The sequence below is a fragment of the Trachinotus anak genome, unplaced genomic scaffold, assembly GCF_046630095.1.
Source record: "Trachinotus anak isolate AG129_WGS33_773 ecotype Australia unplaced genomic scaffold, CSIRO_AGI_Tana_v1 ptg000013l, whole genome shotgun sequence".
NCBI lineage: Eukaryota > Metazoa > Chordata > Actinopteri > Carangiformes > Carangidae > Trachinotus > Trachinotus anak.
Window position 1 is genome coordinate 6,286,541 of NW_027273864.1, and position 14,687 is coordinate 6,301,227.

General features: G+C 41.5%; 1 protein-coding gene across 23 annotated transcripts in view; it reads left to right on the plus strand.

Annotated features, from left to right (window-relative positions):
• The window catches only part of foxp1b (forkhead box P1b), a 157,416-nt gene that overhangs the window by 39,721 nt on the left and 103,008 nt on the right, over positions 1–14,687 (plus strand). For 16 of the 23 annotated variants that reach the window (XM_071494830.1, XM_071494832.1, XM_071494851.1 and 13 more), the window contains one exon: positions 101–144. The exons of 6 other annotated variants lie outside the window; for them this stretch is intronic. The gene's annotated coding sequence lies outside the window, so the exon portion shown is untranslated. Of the gene's footprint in view, positions 1–100; positions 145–12,394; positions 12,585–14,687 lie in introns of those variants that run through there. One more of the 23 variants, XM_071494847.1, reaches the window with a different exon arrangement.

The following is a 14,687-nucleotide window of genomic DNA, read 5'->3' on the forward strand; positions in this document are numbered from 1 at the left end:
TTTTCCTCTCTCTCACCCCCACCCCCTGACTTTCCTTCCTTCCTACAACCTCTCCTCTTCTTCTCTCCTCCCCTTCTCTATCTGCTGCTTGCCGGTCCAGTCAGGAGACTCCAGTGGTGACATCCTGTGGAGCCACAGATCAAAGTAAGTGCTTCTCGTGCACGTCAGTAAACAGCAGTGCAAGTCGGTTAACACAGACACACTGCTCCTGCATTAGCTTTGTCTCACACTCGTCATTATTTTCTAACTTTTGCACAAAGTGGTCTTTTCAAAGAAGGCCATTATATGGAAATGGTTTTAAAAGTTTGAATGCCACGAAACGATAAGAAAGGTTTTGCATAGTAACCGATTTTCTCATTTCCGGATGCAGTCGCATATTTACATCACTTTGAATGATGCTGAACATGACGTGACGACAGTGACACTGCCTCTTGCTGCTGGCCGTTGAAAGTTGACAGTGAACCTGAAAAGTAAAGAAAAAGTGCAGATAGTGTGCTGGATCGTGTCTGCACCCCCCCCCCCCCCCCCCCCCCAACCCCCCACCCCCACCCCGCCCCCCCACTATCCTAGAAGTCATTACTCCTTGTGTGGTGTATAAACACGTCAAAAACAAACAATGACCCTGGGCAGACTCCACACTGCAAAACAATTTCAAAGCCTGCAGTGTAGTGTAAACACAAAACATGGCTAACCTTCACGCAGGGAAGACTTCACCTTAAACCCGGTGTTTGTTTTATAGTCCCTGTCGACCTTGGTCAGATGTAGTTTACATCTCTTTGCTTCTTTTCAGGTTGATGCAGCTCAGGTTCTGTGCTGACATTTAGGTTGAGGCTTTCAGTGAGTCTCTGTAAAGGTTTATAATGTTGTGTTTTGACTGAGGTTGCTGATATTTATTATTTAAATATATGTTAAATATATATTTCTTATTAAAAACGTAAGCTTCTATTTTTTTTTTTTTTTTTTGCAGTGTTAGTGTAGAAGAAGCTCTGAAAGATCATGGGACATTAAAACTCTCCACAGTAATTTTATATAGACTTCATACTGAAGTGATTTCTCAGGTCAGCTTTTTAAATTAAAGGAAACAATTTTTTTAAAAAAAACCAACAACAACAACAACAAAAAAGCCTTGCTGGGGCGTAGATTTCCCGTACAAGGATACTACGCATCAAATGATGAATATTCATATTCTTGTTTCACAGACTCTTCTGCCTCTGTGAGCTCTTTCACACTGAGCCGGGGGTGACTGTAGGGTGGTGTGAACCCGTATTTTTAATAAAGCCCAGCTGCTGAATGATCAAATAGTGTCTCTAATTAAGGCCTGAGTGTACACCCATGTAAAATTCTCTCTGGAATGCTAACAACCTGTGATATATTTCCAGAGGAATTTGTTGTGCAGGTCTCAGAGAAGGCAGGGGAGGAGAGTGTTTGGGGTTCAGAGGGAGAGAGGGAGGAGGGGCAGTGTTCATGTGGCAAGCCAACATGTTGTTCACATCCGTGTCAGATTGAGGCTAATGAAGGCCAGACTGATCCTTGGATGCAAGCCTTAAGTAAATGATCCCTCTTTGAATATATTAGAGCCCCATGGTAGCGTTGTGCCTCCCTGCTGTGCCAGCGCTCCTATGCGTTGTCTTGTGGTCTGACGGGGCCGCTCGAAATGGCAGTCACGGTGTTTGATCACGTTGTGTACCATCCAACCTGATCTCAGTTTGTTTTACAGCAGTATTGTTACATTGTGGAGCTACACACGCTGATCGTTTCCACGTTAGTGTTTCTGCAAAACAGTTTGATAGTAAATGGAAAGTGTGAGTGTTGTGTCATTTGACAATGTAAATGAGCCCTCTCAGATTTTTCCCCACCCTCTCAAGAGGGATTGTATTTACATAACAGGCGCAGGTTTGACACTCACACAAATTGTTCAAGTAGACAAACCGTAGTTTTCTCATTTTGCTGTTTTTTTGTTTTATTTTTAATTTAATAATAATAAAATCAATACATCTAAAAATAATCACAAGAGATAGAAAGAAAAAAAAAAGAATCTTTCATTGCAGTTTATGGCCACACTTGCACTTTGCATGTAAATGAATCCTACATGTGTAATTATGAGGCACTTTTGAATATTGATTGGAAAGACAAGGACACAGAAATGAAGCACACTCCTTCTAGGCAACTGTAACATCCCATTAATAAATACCTTTAGTGCTGGGCTTGCCTTATACTCACAGTGAAACAATCTCGTTTGATTTTCGCTGATATGGCATGTGTGCTTCATAGATGGATAGATCGGATGGGTCCAATTAGCCGTCGTCATCGCTCATCTGTTTAAGCTGACAGTGGGAGTCTTGCATAGAATATTCTTAATTTTGGTAGTTTTGCGAAATGCTCCTGCAAAGTACTTTAAAAGCCCATAAAGAGCACATTGTGAAGAATGCACCCTTGATGGAGATTTGATTTACAGCTGTAGCAAATTATCTCAATTAGACATGGGATGGAAATAATTGATTTTCAGGAGACAGGACAATGATGGGGAATTCTTAGAGGATGATAAAGTGACTAAGATCCATACCTTTTCCCTCTATATACAATCAACACTGCAATCACTCCTGACTTTTACTGAAGATTTCATACAGGGTTTATTAGAAGATAATGCATCTTTTAATACAGAGCACTCACATTCGACAGCCTGCAAACCCCACATTTGCAGCAGGCGATGAGGATTGATGGCTTGTGACAGCGGCCGCACAGGTGCACGTAGTGTCTCGTAAGGCCTCCTGACCTTCCACATGACGTACACCATGCCGGCCTGTTTGTAAGCGAGAGCCCTGTAAATATGGACAGAGGGATGAGAAGCACATTTGCCCCGGTTGTGCTCAGCTTGCAGACAGGCACAACACAACATGACAAGCAACAGATGTGTCACACAGGCTGAAATCAAAACAGCCGTCCAGCATGGAGTTGTGCACACCATCAGACGTGGTTGCTGTGATGAGGCGGGGAGGCAGCGAGCGCTGCTGGCAGATGAGACAAGGCAGCGCCTCTGCTGCTCCCAGCTTCCTGTCTGGAAGAGGACAGGCCTGTTTGTAGGCTGCTTTGACACTCCTAGTCACTTTGTCATCTGGGGCGCTTGCTGCAGCTCTGATCACATGTACACATTGCATTCAAAGAGCGTCATATCAGCTGTGTGACAGGTAGGCTCCCAATGACACAACAGCCAAAGGGGGATGTCCTTTTCAATACACTGTGTGAGTACAAACGTACAGTTTGCTAAGACAAAATAACATCATATGGCATCATTCTGAATGCTCTTGTGTTGTCTGAAAGAAATTGGTAGCACAGTGTTTTCAGTGCTGTCCTGCATCAGAACAGAGGGGCCTGTACAGAGAGAGGGACTGAAGTCACTCCAAGTCGATCCATGATGTCCACTTCATGCAAACTGATTGTTGTGTTTGACAGCGGCAGTAAAAGTGCAGCAGGCGTTAACTTTACACAGAGAACGTGTTAATGATATTCTCAGCTGCTTAATCTGCCTTTTGCCACTGCCCCATAAGCAAATAGTGTCGCTGCATGTGGAGCTGTGGGGGGAGAGACTGGAATCCATCATCAGAACAAGTGAATAAATGAAGGTGCAGCAACAGCTGCTTGACTGATCACGTACTACAGACTGTCACCCCACATCTGTTTACCACTCCGACAGCCACATGAGTGTTTATATTCACGGCTGTAATTGAGCTATTTTCCTGAGGGCAGATGTAACCTACACTAAGTTATATCCCAACTTTCCATTAAAGCGTGGGGGGAAGTTTTACTGATAGTCATCACGCCCAGCAACACTGCTATGTAAATATGGCTTATCAGCTTTGCCAATTTGGTTAAGTGGCATGTACGTGGGTGATTCACACATCCAGCACCGTGGCTCTGACACAGGCCACATACAGTTTTATTCATACATTTATTACGGTAACTTTTAGTGTTGTATGCTGCAAGAACATACTCATGAGAATGATGGTGTGTCAAAACATTCACAAACATGCTCATAAAGTCATCAAGCTGCTATACGGGCAAACTTAACTGTCTGCATTCAGCATGTACAGTATATGGAAATTGAAATGGGAATATCTAGATCTAAAACGCACCATTTAAATATTCAAATGTTAACACCAAACAATATAATGCATTATGGCTTTTAGTATTTGCATACAACTCTGTTTGTTGCTGCGAGCTGGGGATGATACAAGGAAGAGAGAGGGAGAGAGATAGTGAGGGAGAAACACTGAGTGGAGGATATGGAGCACACAAACAAGGCCTTTGTCTGCCAGATATGGTAAAGTAACATCTGGTAACTGTACAAATTTACAAACCTATGTTACTTTATGTGTCATTATGGTATATTATTTTGTATTGTATCAATTTAATCCAATTTCTCTTTACACGCCTCAACATAACCAACTACCTCTCATGTTATTAAAAAAGGGTGACAGAGTCAGAGTGGGAGATTTTAACATTTATTATTATTTTGTATGTCTTGAATATAACCATGGAGATAGTTGCATTGGAGACGTCACGTTCAACTTGTCAGCTCATGGTGCACTGTCTCCTTCCACCACACAAGTGAATCCTGACTAATTCGGAGAACTACTTTTAAGTTTGTAAAGTACCTGTTTCTGACATTGACAACACAATCATTTCCATCCATATTTTTCTTTAACTTCAGATCATGTAGTGATTTTTATTTGCTGTTTGCACTTGCCTGTTTCACACAAAAAGCAAAGTGAAGATAATGCAAGATGCTCAGAGTTTGACCACTTTTGAAAAGGTACTGCAACTTTTTTGGCAGAGCAGAGCTTCTGCTGTAAAAATGGAAAGTTTTAGCCTTTCAGATCTCTGCTGAAAGATAACAACAGTATTTTTCTTATTCAACTAATCACATCAAAGCAGAAACTAGACAGCAAACATGGACAATTTGAAGAAACAGTATGTTTAAAAGCGACCTATTATTCCGTCAGTCTTTCTTATTCTTTTAGGGTCTTGGGGGAAAGTGGCAACCCACCATGATGTAACCCATTGGTTTGTGAACTGCTGCTTTTAAGCCAGGAGTTTGTAATTTGGCTGTTGCCACCTTTTTTTTTTTAAATCAGAAGAAATGTTTGGATGAGAAGGTGGAGCTGAGGAGGAGTGAGGGGTGGATCTGACCCACTCTGTAGTCTATTCTGATAGTCAGGCAGGTCGCTGTGTGTGGTACAGTCTGTCAATCACATGGTGACCACATTCTAATGCATACCCTGCTTTATGGTCTATTTTCCTTGAAATGGGACCATAATTCAAGAAATGGACATCATGTTGTATTGAAGAAGACTTGAAACTAGCGATTGAGACTCATTAGAAAAACATTTACTGAGGTAATAAATCAAGTGAGAAGTAGGGCCATTTTCCCATAGAATTCAAAACAATCTGACTTCTTTTTGCAGCCAGTGGAATCGGCCCTGATGGTCATTAGGTAGAATACACTTCTGCATTGTCTGGAGTTTACGTCCATTTTTGTATACAGTCTATTGCTTGAGCCAGTCCCAGCTGACACTGGGCAAGGACGGGGTAAACCCTGGACAGGATGCCAGTCTGTCACAGCCCTGACATGTAGAGACAAACAACCATTCACGCTCACATTCACACCAACGGGCAATTCAGAGTCACCAAATCACCTAAAGGTACATGCCTTTGGACTGTGGGAGGAAGCAGGTGTACCCAGAGGAAACCCACACAGGCACGTGGAGAACATGCAAACTCCACACAGAAAGGTCCCAGCCAACCCGCAGGTTTGAACCCAGAATCTTCTCGCTGTGAGACAGTGGTTAGCACTGTGGGCAGACCTGTTATGCTTTCCTTTATTTTTGTCATATACATAATGTCCATATTAAATGTTGCCATAGTTTCATCATGAGGTAAATGTATGTTAAAGGCCCTGTGAGACAAAAACTTAGGCGTCAGATTGAGTTTCCAGTGGTCTTTCCTGCTTCTGACGTCATCTCGTTACAATCATCTGCTCCAAGCTCAGCTCATTCTTCCCAAAACTCTCCTCTTGAGTAATATTATAGGCATCATACAAATAACTGACCGTGCAGGTTCGTTATAAATTCATAAAGCAATGATGACAACATTGTTAGCTTTGGTATTTTCTGACAGCAGACGTTTTCCATTTAAATCAGCATTTTAGCAGGACTGGGTGTAAGATTTACTGAACAGAGACGTCCTGCTGTAGTCTCTGTTCTGTGTATGTCTACTCTCAGATTCTGGATTTTGGCTCAAAAGTATGCGGATGGATTTGAGAAGTTGGCATTTCTAATCAATTATGTTTTGTTACTTAGTTTAACAGTTTGCTTTCATAACCCCTTCGGGATGTTTGGCCAATCAGAAGACAGTGGGCTTTTAAGGAAGCCTCTTAAGGAGGCCTGAGCTAATGCCTGTTTCATTCAGAGGCTCCACTGAGGGGCTGCAAAACAGGCAGCTTGAAGTAAATAAGGACTTTCTTTGAACTGTGAATCGTGCAAAGCTGCTCCAAAGGAATCCCGGAATAAAAGTATAATGCTGGAAATGAGCATAATAGGTCACCTTTAAGGGAAGTGAATGTTTTTAGATAATCTAGCGTCTGTCTCACGTCAAGCATTGGGATCAGGTACAACAGAGCAACAGTCTTTACTACTTTTTTAAATAGAATCAGTTTTTGCCACACAAAAAACATGTTTGAATAATATTATGTCATATCTACAGAATACTGAAACTGCATCCTTGGCATTTGAAGAAACAAAATTGTAACTGAAATCTTTATTAGAAAACCTTGTGCAACTGATTTCTCGTGACTGGGAGGTTTTTCTATGAAGAAAATCATATTATGCAATTTCCATTAAAAGCCACAGCAACGGTGGCTTCTTTTGAATGTGTTAAGTGAAAATGCGAACACAGCCAAACAGAAACTTGATGTGTTATACATTTTTAGAAATATAGGTTACACTAAATAATGAAGTCTTATCCATCACTCTTTCACCTCATCATCTTGGTCTGTGGGTCAAAATTGAGCAGACAGACACAGAAGGACGTGAGAGGAAGACAGACAGAGGGGACAGGAAAAGGCCCTGGCCGCTGTCTGACAGGGTTAAACATAGTGAAGGACTGCCAGTCCGACCTCTGACGTGTTACCCACATCAAAATGTACTGTAATTACATGAAACCTAAAAAATTTAATTCTATATGCTGTGCAATAACAGCCCCCAGTAATGAATAATTTACGGAATAAGGGAGGCTGTTGCTTGACGTTTTTTCACTTTGTGTTTAAATTTAGCCGGTGTCATTGTCCGGCAGCGTGATTAATAGTTTATCAGTCTCGACTACACATCTCCATGAAATATCTCTTTCCATCTGTCATTAAACTGCACATGGAAATTGGTTTTCAATCAGGCACAGCTTAGACCAAAAGAAAAAAAAGGAAAATTACAAAAGGAAATAGCCACCAAGATGTACTCACATACAGGTAAGGCTGTGACCCAATATAGGACATCATTTGTGGAATATGTCTGAGGCACTAAGCCTCTGCACACTTTTCACTTGAAAAAATTCACTTTTTGTCTTTTTTTATATGATAATTGGATTGAGACCTCATACAAGGCACAATATGCATCCTAAATGTGGTTTTAAATAAGCCTGAGGTGTGTAGCAAGGAAAGTGAGTTGTGAGAGAGGCACCTACCGCAAGGGGTTGACCGGTGAGTCAGAGATTGGCTTTCCTGTCAAATAAAGATTAGGCCTTTATTTCACCATCTAATCCCTGTAAATCTCTTATGGAGGAACTTGGGCAGTGCGGGGCTTTTAATGGTGCAGAGGCTTCACAGTCTGCGTGTCTTCTTTATCTCTGCATGTGCACACATGGAGACAACAGCCTGTGGTCCCTGGTTAGTCAGTGCATTTAAGTCTGGATTAACCACTTTAAGGTGAAACCAGAAAGTTTCTATGATTTAACTTTTTTTTATTATCGTCAATTTAGGCCTGTTAGCTTTCCTTGATAACAAGTTGCATTCCAGCTGAAGATGCTCACAGGGTACTAGCATGTTAGATTCTACTGCTACTGTATTTAACAAACTTGATGCTGTAATGTGACTTTTCCAGCTTCATTTTCTCACATTTAGTTATTGAATGTCTCCAGCCCCCCCCCCCCCCCCCCCCCAACTGTGCTGAACATTCTTTTTATTGAATTATTAATGTGTATATTGAATTATTGAAGGAAGATAATTTCTGATCAGATTAATATTAACTCCCTTTGAAATATTAATGACTAATGTTAAAAATGATGAACTTATGGAACTATTAATATAATCATAAACAGACATAGTAAGAAAAAAAAAAAAAGAAAGCGGCATGGAGTCAAATGTGCCAGGCCTGCTCCAACCCTTTTTAATGCAGTTTCCCTTGAGGCCTGTGAATATGAAATATTGCAGTGGTCAACTTTGTACTCAGACTCTCGGCTAATGTCATTGGCCAGTCCTGCCCCAGGGCTGACGGTGGTGTCACAGGGGGAAGTTCACCAGCGTTTGTCTGCAGGTTACCTTTGTCACCTTGACCACAAATGACCTGAACTATGGCCAGGGGAAAAATTACAAAGGTGTTTTGGTGTTAATATAGGGCTGGCCCCGTTATCACCCCCGCTGATTGGCAGAGCTCCACTGACACCTCTAGTGCTCAGCTCCTCCCCCCAAATCATGTTCTGAATGCTTGTGCTAAACTCAAATGAGACTGTGTCGGCTTTACCATCTTTACCTTGTGTTTTTTTTTTTTTTTTTTTCAATAGAGGAAGCTTAAAGTGAATTTCATCTCACTAGTCTAGAGGTTAAATCCAAGCCTTTGTCAGTTTTGATTAAAAACTCTCTTCAGATTAATGATATTCAGCAAAGATTTGATATATCATTTGTCATTCTTTGGTTTGTTATCACGATTTTCCCATTGTATTCATAAAATATGTAAATCGGACAAAAATAAACCATTATTGTAACATAATGGTAAGCACCTAGAAAATATGGTTACATTAATTATGTTTTAAATGCTAATGCCAGTGAAGAACATAATAACGAAGACATGAAAGACTCCCTATTCAAAATCTGATAGCCAGGGAGAAGCAAATTATTTCAAATATTTGATATTTAAATTATTTTCAAATGAACAGAGACATGAGTAGAGCAGAGGCGAATAGTTTCCCCTGGTGATCCTCCAGGCTCCTTTGTTTCCTTGGTGTGTCTCCAGCTCATTAATGTTCTAAGCATGTGAGAGAACCAGACCATACTCCATAACCCATAGCTGGGTGACACCTCGGGCCCAACACACACATATACAGTACCCACGCACATACATTCACACACACACGCACAAAAATCCCTCTGCCGTTTAAAGTCCACTGGCTCTTTCAGGAAGTGATGGCCGCTGAGCTGTCCTGATTAAAATGACAATAGTCTAATTAACTCGACCTCAGTGTCAGTGCACTAAAACGGCTGATGGCCCGACAGTTCCTGTTTGAAAACGCTTTGTCTCCTCGTCGTCAAAAAAATATGACTTTTTTTTCCCCAGCAAAATGCCTCAACCCCATTTGACGAGATTTGCTAATGGCAATTATTTTTCATAAGCTAATTAAATCTAGGCAAAGTTTTCCAGTCTTTTTTTTTTTTTTTTACCCCCCACAGAAATCCTGCTGTAAATCCTCCAGGGATTTATCATTTGGGGTACAGTATCACAAGCACCTTCAAGCAATGTTACACATTTAGATTATATACAACTCTAAAGCTGTGATTTGATGTTCAACCTGATTTTATTTCAGACATTTTCGGTCATAATTGTTTGTCACTTGGCGTCTGCTGGTTGTCACCCACTGGTCAACAGGGCAAGTAGCCAGATAGGAAAAGGCCAAAGATGGCACACTCAAGCTAATGAGTCTGTTTCATGGCCAAAATCTTTCACCCTCTACAACTGACAGCAATTGAAAATAAGACTTTACTCGTGCCCCCGTGATTCTTTTGCATTATTTGATGGGCTCATCTAAAGTGCAAAGGAGAGAAAAAAGAACAACAACATGAAAAAAAACTTTAATGACTGAAGAAGAAACTGGTTTTTGTTCTATTATCCTTCTGTTGGTGATTAAGGTCTATAGGGAGATAATTACGCTTTAGTCTGGAGTTAATGAAACGAAAACTTGTCTTTTCTTGTGAAAAGGAAGGGCAGATCTTTTGTACTGCTATCTGCAGTCATCTCCCACCCTTGACAAGGCACACAGAGAAATGGTTTTGTTTTAAGGTTGCAGCCCCCTCCGCTGCCTGTCAATCTGTGGCTGATATGAGGGATCTGTGAATGAAGCCAGAGTCAGTGAGGTCTTGTCTCTGCTGCACTGTTGCATCTGTGAACGTTAGGCATGCCGGAAAACATCAAATGAAAACATCACAACAGGTCACAGGGGATATGTGCTGATTTGAATAAAAGGAGCAAAAAAAAAGAGGAAAAAAAAATCTTCATTTTAACTACTACATGTTGTAGTGTTGTACAGCACATGAGCATGTGTTTGCCATCAAGTGACCCTGCTTTGTTGAACATAAAAGGAACGCACAGATTTGAATTTATCACACAGCAACACAGGAGCCATATGTGTCATCTGACTTCAGACGCCCCCCCTTTTGAACACATGGAGGTGTCTGCCATTGTCTGGTATGCCAAAGCCGCGCGGCACAAGTGGTGGCCAGAGAGCACATATTAAACTGTCCTTGTGGAAGTTCACATCTGGTGTGTGGAGATGTGAGTGTGTGTGTGTGTGTGTGTGTGTGTGTGTGTGTGTGTGAGTGAGTGACTGTGGGGCAGTCCCCCAACAGCCCCCCCCCCCCAAACGCCCTTCCAACAGCACTCTCACATTTCATCATCTGTTCTCCAGCGCCAGGGTGCTCCGGCACAAGTTGGCCGCTCTGGATCCATCTGTTGTTATTATTTTCCACTGATAATTGGCTTGAACAATGGAATGTCTGTGTCCCCCTTGCCTTTGAAACCCTACACCCTGTTTATTTTCCAGAGGTCTCATTTTTGCTCTCCTCTCTCCCTCTTACTCCCTCTCACCCCTCAATTTCTCCCTCTCTCCCCTCCCTCCCTTCACCTAGTGTCACCTCACCCCTCACCCCCTCCCCTCCTGCCTCCACCTGATCCATTTGAGAGGGTTTCACATGAAAATGACATCTTTGACTGGCCACATCAGCGTGTGTCTCTCAGCATCTAACGCTGCTCTCCAGATTTTCTGCTGGGACTCAGTCCACCATTCTCCTTGTTTCTTTTGTTTTTTTTAATTCTGACGGCCTGGCAGTTTTCAGGAGGAGTGTGCCCCCCCCCCCCCAGCACACGCTTCTGCATTCCTGTACTAAATATGTATAAAAAAAAAAAAAGAGGCAGACATAGATAGATGATGAGAGGGAAGGAGGAAAGTGGGGATGTAAGAGAAAAAGAAAACACATGGACAGTGGACGTTGGTGTAAATCATTTTCTCCTGCTGATTAAAATCCAGCTCTTATTTTTTGTCACTTCCAGCAGGAGGTGTGTGCAGGATATTTTCATGTAAAGATGAATAAAAGGATCACACAGGGTATTTTTTTTTTAATCCAAGACAGAATTTAATGAAAACCCACACCAAAAAAATGACCTTAAACTAATTAAATTAGATATTTTAGGATTTAATTAGTGTTTTAGGTTGTAATTAAACAGTTTTATGTAGAAGTCTTCATGCTCTGGTTACGATCGTGTCTTTTTTTTTACATATCAGATTTTTAGATTTACTTTTATTAACCATCTGACAAAGTAATATTAGCAAAGTAATTAGCAAAGTTTGTTTAAATGTAGAATACTTAATGCATAGTATCAGAGGAGGTGTGGACAGGCAGAAAAAAAAACACCTTGTTGGTGACATGTTAAAGTTGTGCACCTTTCTCCAGCTCCTGTCTAATCTTCTGCTCTTGTCATTAAGGACATTTTGGAGGATTGAGGAAGTCCTCTGTGTTTTTTCCCTTCCTTTTGTTCTGCCTTGTGTGACCATGCTGATGTTCATTTGTTCTGCCTGCTCTTGTCTAATTAAAAGAGGCCAGGACAGGTAGGGCTCTCAGCAGGCATCTGCTCTGTGCCAGTTCTTCATTTGCTGAGTGTTTGTGTTTATGCAAAGGGGGCCTCTTCCTGCATATTTAATCTAGAGCAAGGCACCGGCTTTTGTTGTGTTTAGACCACATACCTCCACATACCAGTCCCTCTCAACACTGCAGTCTGGGCTCCAGTTCACCCCCCCACCCTCTCTCTCTCTCTCTCTCTCACTCACTAACTCTCTCTCTCTCATACACACGCACGCATACACACACACACACACACACACAAAGGCGAACACACTCAACTACCACACACTACTTCAACTACTCCATACCTGCTACTTTCACTGGCAGCTTTCTCTTCTTCACAAGTGGATTTCAAAACACTCAGTGCTTGGAGGGAATCTGCATCAATACACAGTTTCATGACCATGATGAAAGACTGTTTAACTGTTCATGGGTAAGTCTGTAAAGATTTCATTGTCTTTCCACACTTTTCCTCTTTTTCTTTCTCCTCCTCTTCTTGCCTTTTATGGGACATTGGTGGATGTATGTGCATGTCTGTGCTCATGTGTTAGAGGGTGTGTTCTGTAAGTGATTGACAGAGTCTGTGCGAGTTTCACTGTAGGGGAGAGAGCTAGTGCAACATGCCCAGTGTTTAGATAAAACACTTTCTAGTGTAATATTGCAAAATGGTGCAGGAAGTCAGTTAAGTGACTAATGAAGGCAAACAGTTGCGTTTGGAGCTAAAACAGTCATTGATTCATTGTTTGAGTTAAAGTGTTGAATATTTGCAGCTTTTAGTCAGAGGATGCACTTCTTTTCTTTCATTTACGATCATATATGTGGGTTTTGGGCTGTTGGATGGGCAACATAAATAATCTGAAGACATCATCTTGGGTTATGGGAAATTATTATGGGCATTTTTCACAATTTTCTGACATTTTTTTATCTTTTTAGAAAAAAATGATAAAGTGATTAATCAAGAAAGTAACTGAAAGATTCACTGACAATAAAAATAATTGATGGTTACAGCCTCAGCTGTGAGTTTGGGGGTGTAACTTCAAATCTAAATGCATTTCGCAGAGAAATTATAGGTATAGCTTGTTCATGCAAAGTGCCTGGTGGAGTGATAAGAGAGACGGTATGAACTACGAAGTTGTCAAAAAAACCTATTTCTGTTACCAGTATCTCTGTGTATATTTTTAATGCATTTGAATTGCAGTGAGATCATGAGAAGGAACAACATGGGAGAAAACCTGACGTATACTTTGACCTGATTAATGGAGGAATTTGTTCTGTAAGTTAAAAATTTACAAATGATTGGAAAATATCACCCAGCAGTTATCTCATATTTGCATTCCCCTGGTGTGGGTGTGCATGCAGTGCTGTTGGTGCGTGCATGTGCATGGAGGCCTGGAGGCCTGGGTACGTGTGAAAAAAGTGTGTGTGTGTGTGTGTGTGTGTGTGTACGTGTACAAGGTAATGTGCAAAATGCTCCTTTTCGTCAGTGCAGCGGGGTTGGAGGTGATCGCAAGTGGTAACCCCATGGTGATGCGTGAGGGTATTAGTTCCTCCCCTCACTCATCGCCTCTCGTTCTCTCTTTGTCTTTGTCTGGGGAAATGGAATCTGCAGCTTATTGATATTAATAGCGCACAGGAATTGTGGTCGGAGAGGAGCTGGGACCTGGGCGAGAGTGGAAAACTGATATGGCTGGGTAGAGCTGACAGGAGTTGCTTATAAAAATAGGATTGCATAATGTTCACTGTGCTGTACTGAACATGCGTGATCAGAGTTGAACTTTCTGACTGCGCTGATCATGTGCAAAGTGTTTTAAATGGTGTGTGGATCGTGAGCTGCCTGGGCTCTGACTTCTTCTTCTCTCAGGAAAAATGATTCACAAAGTGCAGCTCTCTGATGGTTTTCCTTACCAATCAGTGGGTTAGAATTCTTGAAAGGACAGAGAGGTGTGCATCTGGTATCCACTTGATAGGACTTTTTGTGTTCAATGCGCTCATTTAAATAGTGTAAAGAAATGCGTGGCGTTGTTTGTTTTGGTTTAGGGGTGAAATTCCACTTCCTTGGTATTGAGGCAGCAAAGCTGTCTGTGTGCGCTCTGTGTACTTTGTTCTTAGCTCAGCAAAACGTGAGGGCAGGTCCAAAGAATCTGGGGGATCAGACAGGCCTGACATTCACCAGACTGCACTGTTGCCTTTTAAGCTGAGAAAAAAAAGAGAATCTGAAAAAAAAACACTCAGAATAAGGCCTGGCTGGATTAAAGTTGAGTTTAATTGGTGGGTTTTGAGTCTGTTTGCGTGTCAGAAAGTGCTGTTGTTTACAGTCTGTGTGGGTGTTACAATATAACGCCAGGATCCTGCCAATCACATCAAAAAGGGAAAAAAAAACTATGCTTGTTTTTTCACTTTTTCAAATGCGGACTTTTTTGTCTTTACGAGACTTAGTCATGTTTTTCATTTAATCAGTCCTTCTTAATAAAACCCCAGAAGAAGAAAAGAGAGAGAAAATAGTGTGCAGTCAGCCCTTTTAGCAGATCAGATCATA